Source organism: Apostichopus japonicus, chromosome 16, assembly GCF_037975245.1.
Source record: "Apostichopus japonicus isolate 1M-3 chromosome 16, ASM3797524v1, whole genome shotgun sequence".
NCBI classification, from domain to species: Eukaryota; Metazoa; Echinodermata; class Holothuroidea; order Aspidochirotida; family Stichopodidae; genus Apostichopus; species Apostichopus japonicus.
This window is the reverse complement of record NC_092576.1, coordinates 33,277,790-33,293,487: the sequence shown is the minus strand read 5'-3', so window position 1 is coordinate 33,293,487 and position 15,698 is coordinate 33,277,790. Positions and strand designations below refer to the sequence as shown.

The 15,698-nt window shown below is 34.9% G+C and overlaps 1 protein-coding gene and 1 long non-coding RNA gene across 2 annotated transcripts in view; both read left to right on the top strand.

Annotated features, from left to right (window-relative positions):
• The window catches only part of LOC139982120 (uncharacterized), a 671,468-nt gene that overhangs the window by 521,515 nt on the left and 134,255 nt on the right, over nt 1-15,698 (top strand). The gene's annotated exons all lie outside the window — the stretch shown is intronic.
• On the top strand, nt 50-5,238 carry LOC139982157 (uncharacterized). Its single transcript, XR_011798002.1, has 4 exons — nt 50-1,068; nt 2,571-2,754; nt 3,127-3,340; nt 3,861-5,238. It is a non-coding gene; the product is annotated as an uncharacterized lncRNA (long non-coding RNA).

Sequence of the window (15,698 nt, the reverse complement as noted above, 5' to 3'; positions counted from 1 at the left end):
TGTTGAAAACAACTGGTTTAACAGGTACCTGTTGAAAACAACTGGTTTAACAGCTACCTGTTGAAAACAACTAGTTAAACAGGTACCGGTTGAAAACAACTGGTTTAACAGGTACCTGTTGAAAACAACTGGTTTAACAGGTACCTGTTGAAAACAACTGGTTTAACAAGTACCTGTTACACCAGTTGCATTCAACAGGTACCAGTTGGTTCAAATTTCTGTCTCCACTTTAAGGCACATAATGGTGGATCACCGTTGTCAGGGAAGGTTTATGAGGGGAGGGGGGCTTGAAAATGTTTGTTTCTCAAAAAGGGCTTATATGCAAAATGATGCAATTATTTCCTTTTTTTTGCTCCCTTCGTTTTTTTCACCGTCGGACATCACGTCCCCAATTTTTTTTGTGGAGGTACTCTTTCCCCTGCCCCCCCTTCCCCACCCTCGCTGGCTTTGCCACTGCAAAGATGTGGAATAACATATGTCTGATCACTGAGTTGTTTATTCTATTTGGTACATTAAGGTAAAATGAAAAATTCACATATTAAATTTATGAGAGAGTTCTTCCAGATAGTATATGAATACGTATCATACACTTACATCAAAAGATTGAGACGAGCTCGCATCTATATTTAGATCAGTGATTCATAGTCTAAGAAAGTAAGACGCATATTGCCAAGTCAAGATCAAGATAAAATAATTAATGTTTAAATTGTATTATGATTTAATCCTTTCTTATTTACTGTTGTTTTAAATTGTTGATATCAATTAATGATATTTGTAATTTTCAGTGACATAAAACTGTCAAATTGGGAGGCCAAAGACAATTTTGTCAATTTTTTTGATAATCACATTTTGTACGAGGTTTAAGTTGAACTTTGACTTCAACACCATTTTCAATTTCGAAACCGAGGAGCAACGGCAACTTGCATTGCACAACGTAAGCATTGCTTGGCATTGTTTAATACGATCACTCTAAGCAACTTTCAACTGTTAATCACCCAAGAAGATCTATAGAAGAATGGAAGTATTAACCGCCACCATCGGCCTACCTGTTATTCCTTAAACTTGGAGGTAAAACTAACGTTAATTGTTAAACGTTAATTAGGCACTGGCACAAAGTAGTATTAATATTAGCGTTACGCTACGCAGTTTTTGTGACCGTTGTTAGGCTAGCGTTTCGCAATACACAAGTGCAATGACAGTGAGTAGCCTAGGTTTTCTATTGAGTACTGCAGTGCATTCTCAACACTAAACTGTGCATTCTAAACACCAATTAACAATGTGTTATGTGTGTATTGGACTAGATTGAACAGTCGCACATAATCTTCTAATTTATTTCCAAACAAATGCTGGGACTGAGTTTCAATAGTTGAAGCTTAGGTCTACACTCATTTGGTATAGATTTCTTGAATTTCCCATGTGAATCTAAATGGGTAGGCTATGTGATATTGAATAAAACAAGGCTAGACCTTCAAACTTACTGTTACAGTAGGCTGAACAAATTATGTTGGCTAGTCACCGGTATTATATACTTTAGTACTACTACTAGTAAGACTAAAAAAACGACTGAAAGACAAACTAACTTAGTGTGACAAAGAACTGTTTCTTCTCTAGCCTAGGTCTAAATAGACTTGTTAAGTGAGCAAGCAAAATAACAACTTAAAACAATTAGGCCTATAAATAAGTTGGCTCAGTGCATTTGTGTTTCTAAAATCTTGTATTTTTAGATCTTAAAAACAAACAAAGATTTAGCCCATGTGTTATTATCTCTGTAGTCTGGGCATTTGATTCTGGTTGCAATGATGATGACACTCTGGTTCAAATGTTCAGCTTTATACAGTCTGCTTCAAACTTTGGGATTCTTTTTTTAAACTATTGTGGAAGCAAATCTCACATCACTTTGTGGTGATAACTTTATTTCATTTTTTCTTCTAATTTATTTCCAAACAAATGCTGGGACTGAGTTTCAATAGTTGAAGCTTAGGTCTACACTCATTTGGTATAGATTTCTTGAATTTCCCATGTGAATCTAAATGGGTAGGCTATGTGATATTGAATAAAACAAGGCTAGACCTTCAAACTTACTGTTACAGTAGGCTGAACAAATTATGTTGGCTAGTCACCGGTATTATATACTTTAGTACTACTACTAGTAAGACTAAAAAAACGACTGAAAGACAAACTAACTTAGTGTGACAAAGAACTGTTTCTTCTCTAGCCTAGGTCTAAATAGACTTGTTAAGTGAGCAAGCAAAATAACAACTTAAAACAATTAGGCCTATAAATAAGTTGGCTCAGTGCATTTGTGTTTCTAAAATCTTGTATTTTTAGATCTTAAAAACAAACAAAGATTTAGCCCATGTGTTATTATCTCTGTAGTCTGGGCATTTGATTCTGGTTGCAATGATGATGACACTCTGGTTCAAATGTTCAGCTTTATACAGTCTGCTTCAAACTTTGGGATTCTTTTTTTAAACTATTGTGGAAGCAAATCTCACATCACTTTGTGGTGATAACTTTATTTCATTTTTTTCAAATGATGACTACTGCTGCTTTGCTATTTCCTTTTCCAGGAAGAATTGAAAAACCAAATATCCAGGTGAGGTTTCCTGTGATGTACGACACCAGTGTGGAGGCAACAACAGAAGAGGAGAACGTATATGGCTTAAAGACATAATGGTGTAAGATGATATTAAGGGTTTATCCGAGAGTCTAAAAAGCAAAGGAACAAGTGCCATAGAGAAAAAAGATGGAAAGGTGAGTTTAACTATTGTACCCAAGTGTGTAATGATATTATTTAAATACTTTTCATAACCTGTTTATATATAATATAAAAAAAACAGTCTGGTACATCATTTATGTACAAGCGTCATAAGTTTGGCCAATTTTTTTACTGATTTGGGATAATTATAAACATGGTTATTAAGCTTTGAAAAATAACTTGTTGTTATAGTGCAAAGCTAGTAATTATTTGGTAAAGCTGCTATTCCTGCTTATAATTTGAGGGACCTTGATTTGTTGATATGTTGATATAAAATTTTAATGTAAATGTATGTTTATGATAATGTGAGTTATCATGTGCTATATCTGTATATATGCTTACAGGTATATCATATTTTCTGTTCACAGGGCAATATTGGTGCAGATTTTGGGCTTCCTGAAGACAAGTGGGAGGCCATTTGTAGTTAAGAGAAACACTCTATGTTCGTGAAGACTTTACTGGTGTTGATTTGGGGTACCAACACTTTGAAAACAAAAGTCGTTGGGAATGCTTGCACAAGATTCAACATTGACAGAGATGCAAAACCGTTGTTGTCTCCCGTGAAGGTTAATGCTATGGAAGGTTAGTCACTATGAAAAGCTACTTGCAAGTAACCATTTATATTACAAGCTCATGACGTAGTACACAAGTGTACAATATAATTTACTGAATAAGCTGTTTTTCAGGAGTAAGTAATTTTTTAACACTGACAGAACTATTTATCAGTAGGATTATGCATTCCAGTATCATGAGTTAACAACTGATATCATTTTGGTTGGTTCTTAATTGCCTTTGAGTTCTGACAGGCAGCCTACAATCAAACTACCATAGTGGTGTAGTTTTTCCAACCAAAAGATTGAGCAACCCAAATTCTAGACCAAAAGAATGTTCTTGGTTAGACTGATTGCTAGTCCATTCAGGTTGGATACCAACAGAGATAAATATCGTGAGACATTCTAAACCATAGGAAAGTTTGACCTTCACTTTCCATGAAAGCACTCATCTAGCAATGCAAGAGAGTTTGTTAAGTTTTAGGACCACACTGTTACTGTTAATCATGATAAGTCAATTCTTAAGTGTTCATACCCTTTGTTTCTTGCAGCACAATTCGTGGAACGTTTGAAAGAAAGCTGCAGTTTACTGAGGAAGCTACAAGATTCAGCAAATGCATATCCGAGAAGCTGACATCAATCGTAAAACAAAGAAGGCCTTAAACATTAGTAACATATTATTTTTTTTCAATGGTTATTGCTTACCATTAAACAGTCTTTAGTTTTATTCAAACTGACAGCATATTGCTGTCACTGACAAGTTAACTTTTCAGAGGAATTTTTCCAGACAGTTCTGTTTTCAAAGTAGGATTAAACCCATATTTATTATTATGTTTTTAACAGTTATTGTTTGCCATTATATGGTATTTAGTGTTTTAATTAAATTCAGGAAATGGAAAGTATGTTGCTGTTAATTACAACTTAAGTTTTCAATGGAGATCTTCTGGACAGTTTTTTTCTTGAAAGTGGTTTAACCATGACTATTATAGACTGATGTTGACTTTTACTTGGCAAAGTCATCTTTCCACGTTTGCCTTTTTTTTTTTTTTTAAAGAACTCACATTTCTAGTAATCAGTATGTACAAATGCCATTCAACAGTATTCAGATTTTTATTTAAGCTCCAGAATAGACAGTATATTGTCATCACATATGTGTTCAATATAAATATGCATTACAAATACATGCTTTGTAGGTAAATATTGTTTTTTTAAGATCTGATTTGTAGCCATTTTAAAAATGAATTCCTTTCAAAAGGTTACTGTCTGACTAGCTATTATTATTGTCTGCCTAACATGCAGAATTGCAGACTACATAGTTTGGTAATGCTAACTCTTTAATAACTTTTATCTATTCAGCTGTAACTTTTATTTTGATATAATGATTGATAAAAAATTAACCTTTATATTGTTTTAACAGATAGAGTTTCCTTTCTTAATTGCCAATCATTGTTTTAATGAACATATTTAGTTGGTATTTCATAATATATGTAAGTTTTTAATGTGTAATATGAAAGCGTTTACTTCAGAAGTTTGCTTTCTTGTTAAACTCCAAATTTATGTTTTCTTTTCCAGTGCCCTCAACTTTGCATTATTGTGCAGTACTATAATTTTGCCATTCATGTTTGATCCATTAACTTGTCTTAACGTTTTGGAATAAAATGATATTTTCAGATTTTTGTTAACAGTGATTTTTACTCCATCTGCTGGAAGTTCTCTCTCGCCTTAACTTGCTTGTTAAGTGTTAGACCTACATCATGTGCAACTGTAAAGAGTAATTTTAAACCTGTTGAAATTCATCGCCACCTGTTTTCACCAGATAACTTGTTGAAAACAATTGAACCTGTAGAAAATCCTACTGTTATAACCAGCTTAAAACCTTCCATACATGTTCTTACCTGTTGAAACGTTTTCAATACCAGTAAAGACATGTTGAAAACAGAACCAGTTAAAACCTGTTACCCCTGTTGAAAACAGTTGAAACCAGTTCATACAGTATGTTATTACCAGTTAGTAGCTGTTGCGCCTGTTGAAAACAGTTGAAACCTGTTATTACCAGTTAATACCTGTTTATGCCAATTAAAAGCTGTTGAAACTTGTTGAAAACAGTTGAAACCTGTTAATACCAGTTAAGAACTGTTATGCCTGTTGAAAACAGTTGAAACCTGTTAATACCAGCTAAAGCTGTTGTGCCTGTTGAAACCTGTTGAAAACAGTTGAAACCTGTAAATACCAGCTAATACCTGTTAATACCAGTTAAAAACTGTTATGCATGTTGAAAACAGTTGAAACCTGTTAATACCAGTTAATACCTGTCAACACCAGTTAACACCCGTTAATACTATTTAATACCTGTTATTACCTGTCACCAAATACCAGTTGCAACAGATACCTGTTAAAACCAGTTCAACAGGTATTAACTGGAATTTTCACCTGGGTGTTTAAAAATAAGTAAGTACTAACAAATAAACTTTTCCAAACGAAAACAAATCACATGATACATGTTAATGACGATAGATATTAGTATCTATGTCATTATCATTGTATGTTAACTCGAAAGCATTGTGATGACAAGAAGATATGTCTCCATGATTTTCATTTTCTTGCGGTTCATCGATTTTACAACTAAAACAACCCAATCTAACATTATCACGGATTTCTTCATGAAACAAATGAAGGATATTCTCAACTGTATTTACCCACTGTATAGTATTGCAAATGAAAAGTGTGTCAACACGCTTAACATCATTAACATCGAGATGCATCTGTAATGGTTTCAAATGTCAAGGCACCACATTGCCTGAATGAGAAGTAAACGTTTAACGTGACCGTGTTGTTACTATCAGTTTAACTCATAATCAAACTAAACACCATACTGCTTGGAGTTATATTCACACGCAATGCAACACAACCTTTCAAGATGCATTCACACACGATCTCAAGCAACATACCTACTTTCATAACTAACTCAACATAACTAACTCAACAGATGGGACATCTAATTATTTCAGTGAACACTCTAAACCACGTAATGTATACGTCAATCTACACAACACTACAACATGCTGAATTTGCAGTTAACGTTTTGTTTCATTGCAGGCGGCAACATACCTTCCACATTGTGTGCGAGTGAACCAATTATTGTCAACATAATTAATCAGTGATATTTTACTTTAGGGTACGTTAGTAAGACAAACCTGTCATACATCTTATAGCCTCTCTCTGCTGTCGCAGTATATCAGGTTTGAATTGAGAAATTCCAGTTAAGACGGGATTGTAATTAGTTTGCAGGTTGTAGAGAGGAATATTTGTGTGTTAAATCAACACTGTTCAACAAAAATGGCGTACTTATAGAGGCTCACTATAGGGTTGTTAAATACCATTGTTGCAATATATTTCATGAACTAGGGAGTAGGATGCAATATATACATTTTTAACTACACTCCCAGTCTCAGATCAACCGTTTCGGAAATTAAAAAAACAAACGATCAGAATGTCTCTTAAGTCTTTCATCTTCAATTGACCTTCGGTAAATAAAACGTATTTGTAACTACTTTGAACGCTTTCAATGTATGAATTTAAACGCTTAATTGTATTTGTTTTTGTGATTTAGTTTTCAAAATGGTTTGATCTTCAGAAGAGTTGTAGCAAACAAAGTACGTGGTACAACGTAAGGTGTAAAACTATCCGTTGAATGTTTGAGAGAACACACTGTACATGTGTGTTATCAGTAACAAAAAATCCATAGTCATAGCCGTTAACGTGTTACTATGATTGGCTACTGAGCCGTACAATGCTTAAACAATCATCGGAATTCATAGATATACGTAGCACTGATACAATAAAAGAAACCAAGACAAAGGAGAAGGATTCGCTCAAAATCGTTTTGCTAATGATAAAGGAAGTACGAAATCACTTAGCAACAATAAAATATTTCTGCTTAGGGCAAGTTGGTGCATATCACGTGTAAGCAGTGTATTTAAACTTTTATTGCGTCTTTTTCTACACTGTAACCTTGCTACACGCTCAAGTACAAGTATATTGTAAGGATTGTTTTAATATTTTACAGTTCTAGAAACAACAAACACACATTTAGGTTGCCACTAGTGCATGCGATGAAGCATATATTAACTTATTTTGACCAGCAAACTGCGTGTTCACTCACCAGTGGAAAAAAATCGACCACTGACTAATCCCCTATATGAATAATTTAAAAACATTACAACCTCATGAAAAAACTCATAATTGTTTAAAGGTTTCATGCTTTGACTTAAAATATTGTACCTTCACATGATATTAATGACCCCCCCCCCCCTTAACTACAGTACTATTAACATAAAAAGCAGCAGGCATTGGAATAGTCATATGACACATTTTAATTGATGATGGGAAACTTGCATAAGCACTCTCCACGCCTATAGTAACATGGACATACCTACAATGATATTTCAGGTCAGACGGCGAAGCAATCTATAATACAGAAAACTAAACAAATGGAACTGATTAGTCATCGTGTTCAGTCAACAATAACAGTTAGTAAAAGCTGTCTTTAGCCTGTTTTACCACATTTCTACAAACAATTACTACTTTGTAAGTGCTACCTATATATTTACAGTATTCTGTTCACGATGTTATTACCGATTGCTTTCATAAAGTAGCTATAATCCATTTCACAGTTCTGATACCTATGTGGGTAATGAACGATATAGCACCGTAATGCATATGGCATATCAGGCACTTTTCATAAACATGGTGGTATTATCGAATACTGCTTAACAACTATTGCATTACGTTATACAGTTATTATGAACCTAGGAGCATCAAGGTACTTATGCCGCGTAACATAACTGATTGATACGATTATTTAACACCACATAATCAATGAAGCATAGTCCAACCCTATGTTTTCCACGTTAAAATATGATTCACGACTAGATTAACCTGACTTTGTTATTCATGGTATCCTTAAAATGTTTCCTTCTCTAGCCATATATAATATTAAATAATAGTGTAGTTGAATGACGCAGCCACTCGTAGATTCATGTGACTTATATTACTTTGCTCTCTCTACAATTATCTTTCTAGTTCACGAGACCTTTTACATTTTACCTTGTATTAGAAGCCGTTTGCACTTCCTGCACAGTTGAAATGCATACAAACCTAAATAAACAGGGTGTAACTCACCGCGTCACTGAATTATACGTAGGTTACAGCTAGGACTAGGGCTTTACTGTGTAATTCGGGAGAATGTTGTTGTTTCAGTCCTCATTTAGTACAAAAGAAGTTAAAGCGACTGTATATTAAATTAATACTTCATACTGGGTATAGTCAATTACGACGACAAGTAAGGTTGTTTCTTTTTTCCTAATAGCATATATCCCCAAACTTTAAAGTGTACCTGTATTAAAGATGAAATAAAAATAGTATAACGGTTACAAATAACAACTTGCCTTCAATAAGTTCCATGTAGTGTTACGTTGGGTGCCCCGGCTCAATAGGTTCAGGGCTGAATTATTAAATAAGTAGAATTGACAGCAGATAAATAATATCTACATACTCAGATTTAATTGTAGAACATACACTTTTTTTTATTCTGAGATATTATTGTTAGTGGATTGCGGATCCAGAATAGTGTCTAAAGTGCACTCTCTGAAGTATGGAATGTAAGTCCTTTTCTCATTCTAACTAAAAAAGTGTTTACGTTATTTAGCTTCCTGAGAAAAGGGCAAAAACCTCTCTGTAACATAAACTCTTTTTCTGAGATATTTACTTATAATTTACTAAGGCATTAGAAAAAAGGCTTTGACTAACCACATGTTTATACACATGAGATGCAACGGGTTGTCATCTGTGGTCAAGCATGAGGATATCTTACAATTGAATCAAAGGGGACTTGTATGACTGTGATGTGGGTGAGGAGTGAATAAACATGGGAATAGGAAGTAAGTAGTCACTCTTAGGACAAAGTGGAATACATGCTTAAAGTGATGTAATGGGGATATAACTTCATACTACATAACACTAGCCTAGGATGTGATATGTAGCTACCCGTAATAGTGAATATCGTTTTCTATGATGTAAACTTATGGGTGTACATATATAATGGACGCACACCGCGTGTGATGTGTGGACTATATGTTTATCTTTCGATTTGCCGTGTATACGTGTACTAATTTGCTGTTTATAACACACAAGATTAACAACTGCAGCCGATGTACAATCTACCAAATCGCCACGATTGAATGAATAATTGTAACAATTTCTATGCAATTGTCTCCGTTACCTTGGGCGATGAATAACAGTGCAGCTTTGTGTATCTAACCGATTTAGAAATAACACCTAAATACACTGTTGGTCGCTAACGTCACACATCATTGGCTAAGACAGACTGCACTATATGAAAGAATCAGTCCCGTTAGCAGGGTTGTATTCATGTTCGTGGTTCTCAAAAATGAAGTTAATAGTGTGGACTAAAAGAGGAAGTTCAAATGACTATGACGGGTAGAGGGGGAAATTTAATTTAATCAGTAACAGTCTTGAAGGACAAATTAAATGTGAACTTTCTGAAAACCTATATGTACTGGATTGATGAACAGATGTACATTGGTTAAGAAGTTTGTCATCAGATCATAGTATTTGTGGATTCCGCTTACTCTCGGAGCCCTGTCGAGCTATTCAACATCATTACATTATACCTTCAACTCAATAAAGAATATAGTGAATACAATAACGACTTTGAAGGGCATCACAATACTGTTGTAATATTTTTTAAGTAAAACTACACAACTAACTCAACATCATTGCCAATAAGAAGTACATCTCGCTATTTGAATGAACGTCGAATTACTTTTTTTACACACGGTTACGTACAAAACACTACAACATGCTAAATTTGGAGTAAACGTTTTGTTTTGCTTTGCTTTCATGTGGCAACATTTGTTTTTCAAATAGTGTACGAATATACCAATTATTATCAATATAATCAATCAGTGAAATATTAAAATTTAGGGTACGTAAGTTAGACAACACGTATCATACATCGTAGTGCCCCTCTCGGCTGTTAAGACGGGGTTGTTATTGGTTTGCATATTGTAGAGCGTGTTATGCGTGTTACATCTATACTGTACAACAAGACTACCAGACTGCTATAAGTGCGCTATTGTTGGTAAATATCATTGTTACAATGTTTTTCATTAACTAGTAACTATACATACCATGCTACTATTCGTGTGGCCTTGACTACATTGCAGTCACAGACCACTCGTCTCGTGAATTAAACAAAAACAAATCAGAATGTTTCGTAAATCTTTAATCTACAATTGATCTTTGGTAAATAAAAGGTATTTGTAACTGATTTGAACGTATTCAGTGTATGAACTTGAACTCTTAATTTAGACGTTTTGATGTGATTTAGTTTTCAAAATGGTTTGATCTTCAGAAGAGTGGTAGCAAACAGAATACGCGGGACAATGGTAAGGTTGAACGTTTGAATACAGCAGACTGTACATATGTGTAATCAGTAACAAGAAATCCGTAGTCATAACCGTTAACGTGCTACTATGATCGGCTACTGAACCGTGTCATGCCGGAACAACAATTGGAATTCATAGACACACGTAGTACTGATATAATGAAATAAATCAAGACAAAAGAGAGCTATTCGCTCGAAATTGTTTTGCTAAAGAATTGTGTTTATACTTATATTGCGTCTTGTTTTGTTACACTGCACCGTTGCTACAACCTCAAGTATAAACATATTGTTAGGATTGTTTGAGATTCCAGAAGATTACACAGTTATGGAAACGACACACACACAATTAGGTTGCCCGCACCAATGCATGTTTTGAAGCATATATCAACTATTTTCCCAGCACACTGTGTGTCTACTCACCAGTGGAACAATTTCTACTACTGAATAATGCCCTCAATGAAGAACGCGGATTGATTACAACCTCATGTGAAAACTTATGACTGTTTCATGCTTTGAATCAAAATATTGAACATTTACCTTTCTTAATGAACCCCCACCCCCTAAAATCATGTATTGTTACATGAATAAGCCACAGGCATGAGAATATACATATGGAAAATGTATTATTGATGGGCTGATTAAATAAGAACTATCCAGTGGTATAGTAACCTCTACATTCCTACAATGGCATTTCAGGTCAGACGGTTACGCGATAAATAATGCAGAACAAATGGAACTGATTAATCATCGTGCTCAGTCAACAATAGCAGTCAGTAGAAAAATGTCTTTATCCTGTCTTTTATCCATTTTTGTACAGACAATTACTACTCTCTAAGTGCTACCCATATATTTACAGTATTCTGTACACGATGTCATCACCAATTGCTTTAATAATGTGCCTATAATCCTTTTCATATTTCTAATACCAATGTGGGTAATGACCGATATAGCATCAGAAGGCATATGGCTTGTCAGGCACATATCATAAATTAGCAAAAAAACATAGTGGTAGTATCGAATAATGCAAAACAACTATTGAATTACGTTATACAAAGATTATGAACCTAGAAGCATCATGGTACTTATATCACGTAACATAACTGATGGATACGATTATTTAATACCATATAATTACCGAAGCATATTACAACCACATCTGTCCATGTTACATTATGATTCATGACTAGATTAACCTGATTTGGTCTATTCATGGCATCCTAAAAGTTCTTACTGTTGTAGCTAAATAGCTAACAGTACATGATGGTGTAGTCGAATGACGCAGCCACTCGTATATTAATGTGATATATATTACTTATTGTATAGCGTGGGGATTACTCTGGGTGACTTATGATATAAAAGGCTTTTGGCTCAGGCGACTAACAATCTACTTAAAACACCTCCTTAAATGACATAATTTTGAGTTGATCATGATCTAGTGACACAAAACCTCGGCATCTTATTTCCACAATAGACAGTTGTCATATAACTGACAGGATATAAATCCATATACCAGATGCTATTCATCCAATAAATTACCACAAGAAGTCTGCATGAAATGTATGAATCTGGTTCTGGATTGAAGGCTTTGACATAGGTGTTACTGTGAGCCTTGTTGCGTATACCATGTATACGGTCGGCAGCAACGGTCGGAATGGCATGGCCGACTAGTGATGGTATCTCCTGTCATGGAAGAGGGTGACGTTGAAATTCACATAGGATGTATAGAATTACTGCTATACGTGTACAACGCTACTTTTAACAACACAAATGAGAATATTTTTTAGCACAACGTTCCACTAACAGTGGGAATTATATTGACATGACAAAATGATGTTTACCTCCTAAACAATAGAGAAAAAAAGCAATTATATTATGCACCGTGAAGAATATCTAGTAGAGTTTACTGTAAATTACCCGTATGTGATTGAACTGACCAGTGAACAAACTATAAACTAAGTAGATGTAGGAATACGTTAAGGAAATTGCGGACGTCGTTGTTTACGGTCTTTAATGTTTCTTTAAGCGACGTCATTAGTTATTAATCACATTAGACTGATATGTCTCCTTATTGTACCGAACCACACTTAGGGAAGTGTTCATCCGCCATGATAGGCTAATATCTCAGCTATCATGATATGGGTAGGATAAACCCAGTTGAAAACTTTCATCTATGATTAGCAGGTCTTGAAAGTGACGAGTTTTGTGTACGTCAAAGGAACAATTAATTGTGGTGCGAGACCTTATTGCTCTTTGAATCGAAAACCTTTCTGTAAAGAACATTTCTCTGGTCTTGTTAAGGGTTTATACTATCAATGTCAGTTTCGACCTATCCACAATTATCTTCCTAGTTAACGTGAAAATGTTTAACCTTTAACCTTGTATAAAAACCGTTTAACACTTCCTGCAAATTTGAAATACATGCAAACCTGAATTAATACGGTGTAACTCGCCGCGTCACTGAATTATACGCAGGTTACATCTTTGACTAGGGCTTCATTGTGCTATTTGGGGGAATGGTTTTGGAATTCAGATCTAATTTAATACAAAGGAGATGGCTACTGTATATAATGTAATACTTGATACTAGGCATAGTCAATTACGACGATACGTGAGGTTGGTTTGTGTTTCCCATAAAGCATATGTCCCCAAACTTTAAAGCGTACCTTTATTAAAGATGAAATAAAAATATTCCAACAGGTACATATACCTAACTTTAAAACTTTGCCTACAATAAGTAACCTAGCTTATAAAGGGGTATGTCATTCCTCGTAATAGTGAATATCGTTTTCCTTGATGTAATTGTATCGGTGTACATTTGTAATGGAAGCACACACCGTGTAATGTGTGTACTATAAGGTTTTCTATAAGTTTACTTTCGATTTGCAATATAAATGTGTAATAGTGTGGTGTTTTTAACACACAACCAATTCAGCCAATGTACAATCTACCAAATCGTCTCAACTGAATGAATAATTATAACAGAATTTCTATGTGATTGTCTTCGTTACCATGGGCGATGAATACCAGTGCTGCTTTGTTTAACTAACCGATTTAGAAATAACACCTAAATACCATTGTTGCTTGCTGCCGTCATACATCATTGACTAAGACAGACTGCACGCACTATTAAGGAATTGGTCGTGGTTAGCTGGGTTGTATGGATTTTTTTCGGTTCTCCAAAGTAAAAACTAATATAATGAACTACAAGAGGAAGTTCAAATGACTATGACTGGTAGAGGTGGAGGTTGGATTTAGCAGCATTAGCTTTTAAGGACAAATTTAATGTTACATTTCTGAAAACCAATATTTTACCCGTTGGCCGTTATTTAAGCTATTTACAAATACAACAAAACTATGCACTGAATTGCTAAAACAGATTTACATTAGTTAAGACGTTATCAATAGGTAACAGCATCGCTTCCATCAATATACATCAGGCTAGTAAGACATGCCATTCTAACATATTCCTATACTTTACTGTATAACATGGACCTAGCCAGCGATCGCTCCCCCCCCCCCTTTTGAGTACCCCGAAACATTAAATTTAGGTAAAACCAGGACGTATCACAAAAGCACTCTTTTCAGGTTGAAGGAAGTTAAGCGACCCATTTCAATATTTCCCCTTGAAGTTCATCTGTCACGTACGGAGGCTCAATTGGGACATAAGAAAGGGAGAACAAATCCCCAAATCTCAAAATTTGGACTTTTAATTTCCAAATTTTGACTTTCAAAGTCAACATTTTGACATTTCTATGTGACTTTTGAATTCATTATTTTGAGGAAAAAGGTGAACAATTATGAACTTAAAGTCAAAATTTTGAAACTTTGTAGATAAAACGATTAAGTTTTCACACGTGAAGTTTGTTTACATGATGTTCAGCATCAAACTGTCGTGCTTGCAAGGACCAGTTTTATTTGTATCCAGATACTGCCCTGATTTGATTAGATGTATGTGTTACAACCCCTAGAAACTTTTCTCTTTCACTTTAGCGCTCTACTCAGAATAGAGAGAGAAAGATTGGGTAAGGTTGTTATTTAATATGGATTCCAACTTTCTGGTAAATAATTTCACTTGTAGGTGTGAGAGGAGGCAGGGGTGGAAGCGCAGTCTTGGATTCTTGCGTGTGTCATAGTTTGTTGTATGTGGGCTATATCTAATAGACAACGTGTCGCACTAGTGTACAATAACTTAATATATGCATAAATTGGTAAATACCTGGGATATATGGCAGGGACACCTCGGATCAAACACCTCTAAAAAATAAGTAACAATGGGCATTCCATGGATATATTTAAATATATATATAATAAAATTAGGCTAGTTTTTGCTTTGGTTTGCGGGTTTAACTTCTCACAATTAAGTTCCTCCGAAGTTCTACCTTGTTGGCAAGTTGGAAGGTTATACTCATCGACCACTGTAGATATCCCCGAAAACTCCCCGTATGCAACACACATGCCACATTATGTTATGTGATATGTAAATGCCGGCACATGACCACAGGGACATTAAAAAAAGTTATGGGTGTGTGTTATAGAAATCCAGCTGTGAAGTTCATATAGTTTATTTATTTTACTACTTGTAAGAGAAAAGCAAATGGAGTATGTGAAAAAGTGCGTGGTCCCTGGTGAAGCAACAACTGCCTTTGGTATTTCTTTTTACTAAGGCTTGCGATGCCTAACAAAGGCCAACGTTACGATTGACTAATTCTTGCATAGTTGCAATCAGTTCTCACCATTAGCAAATGATCAAGTAAAGGTGTATTGGTAATTTAAGTATTCAACTGTTTGTTGTGTTGTCAAAAAATGACTGCATTACTGTTGGAAGTTGCACGTGATGCAGTTAATGATGTTTACATGTAATCATAGAAAACGATTCCGTGATCGTAAACCTTAGGAGTAAACGTCGAGAATATTAACGTGC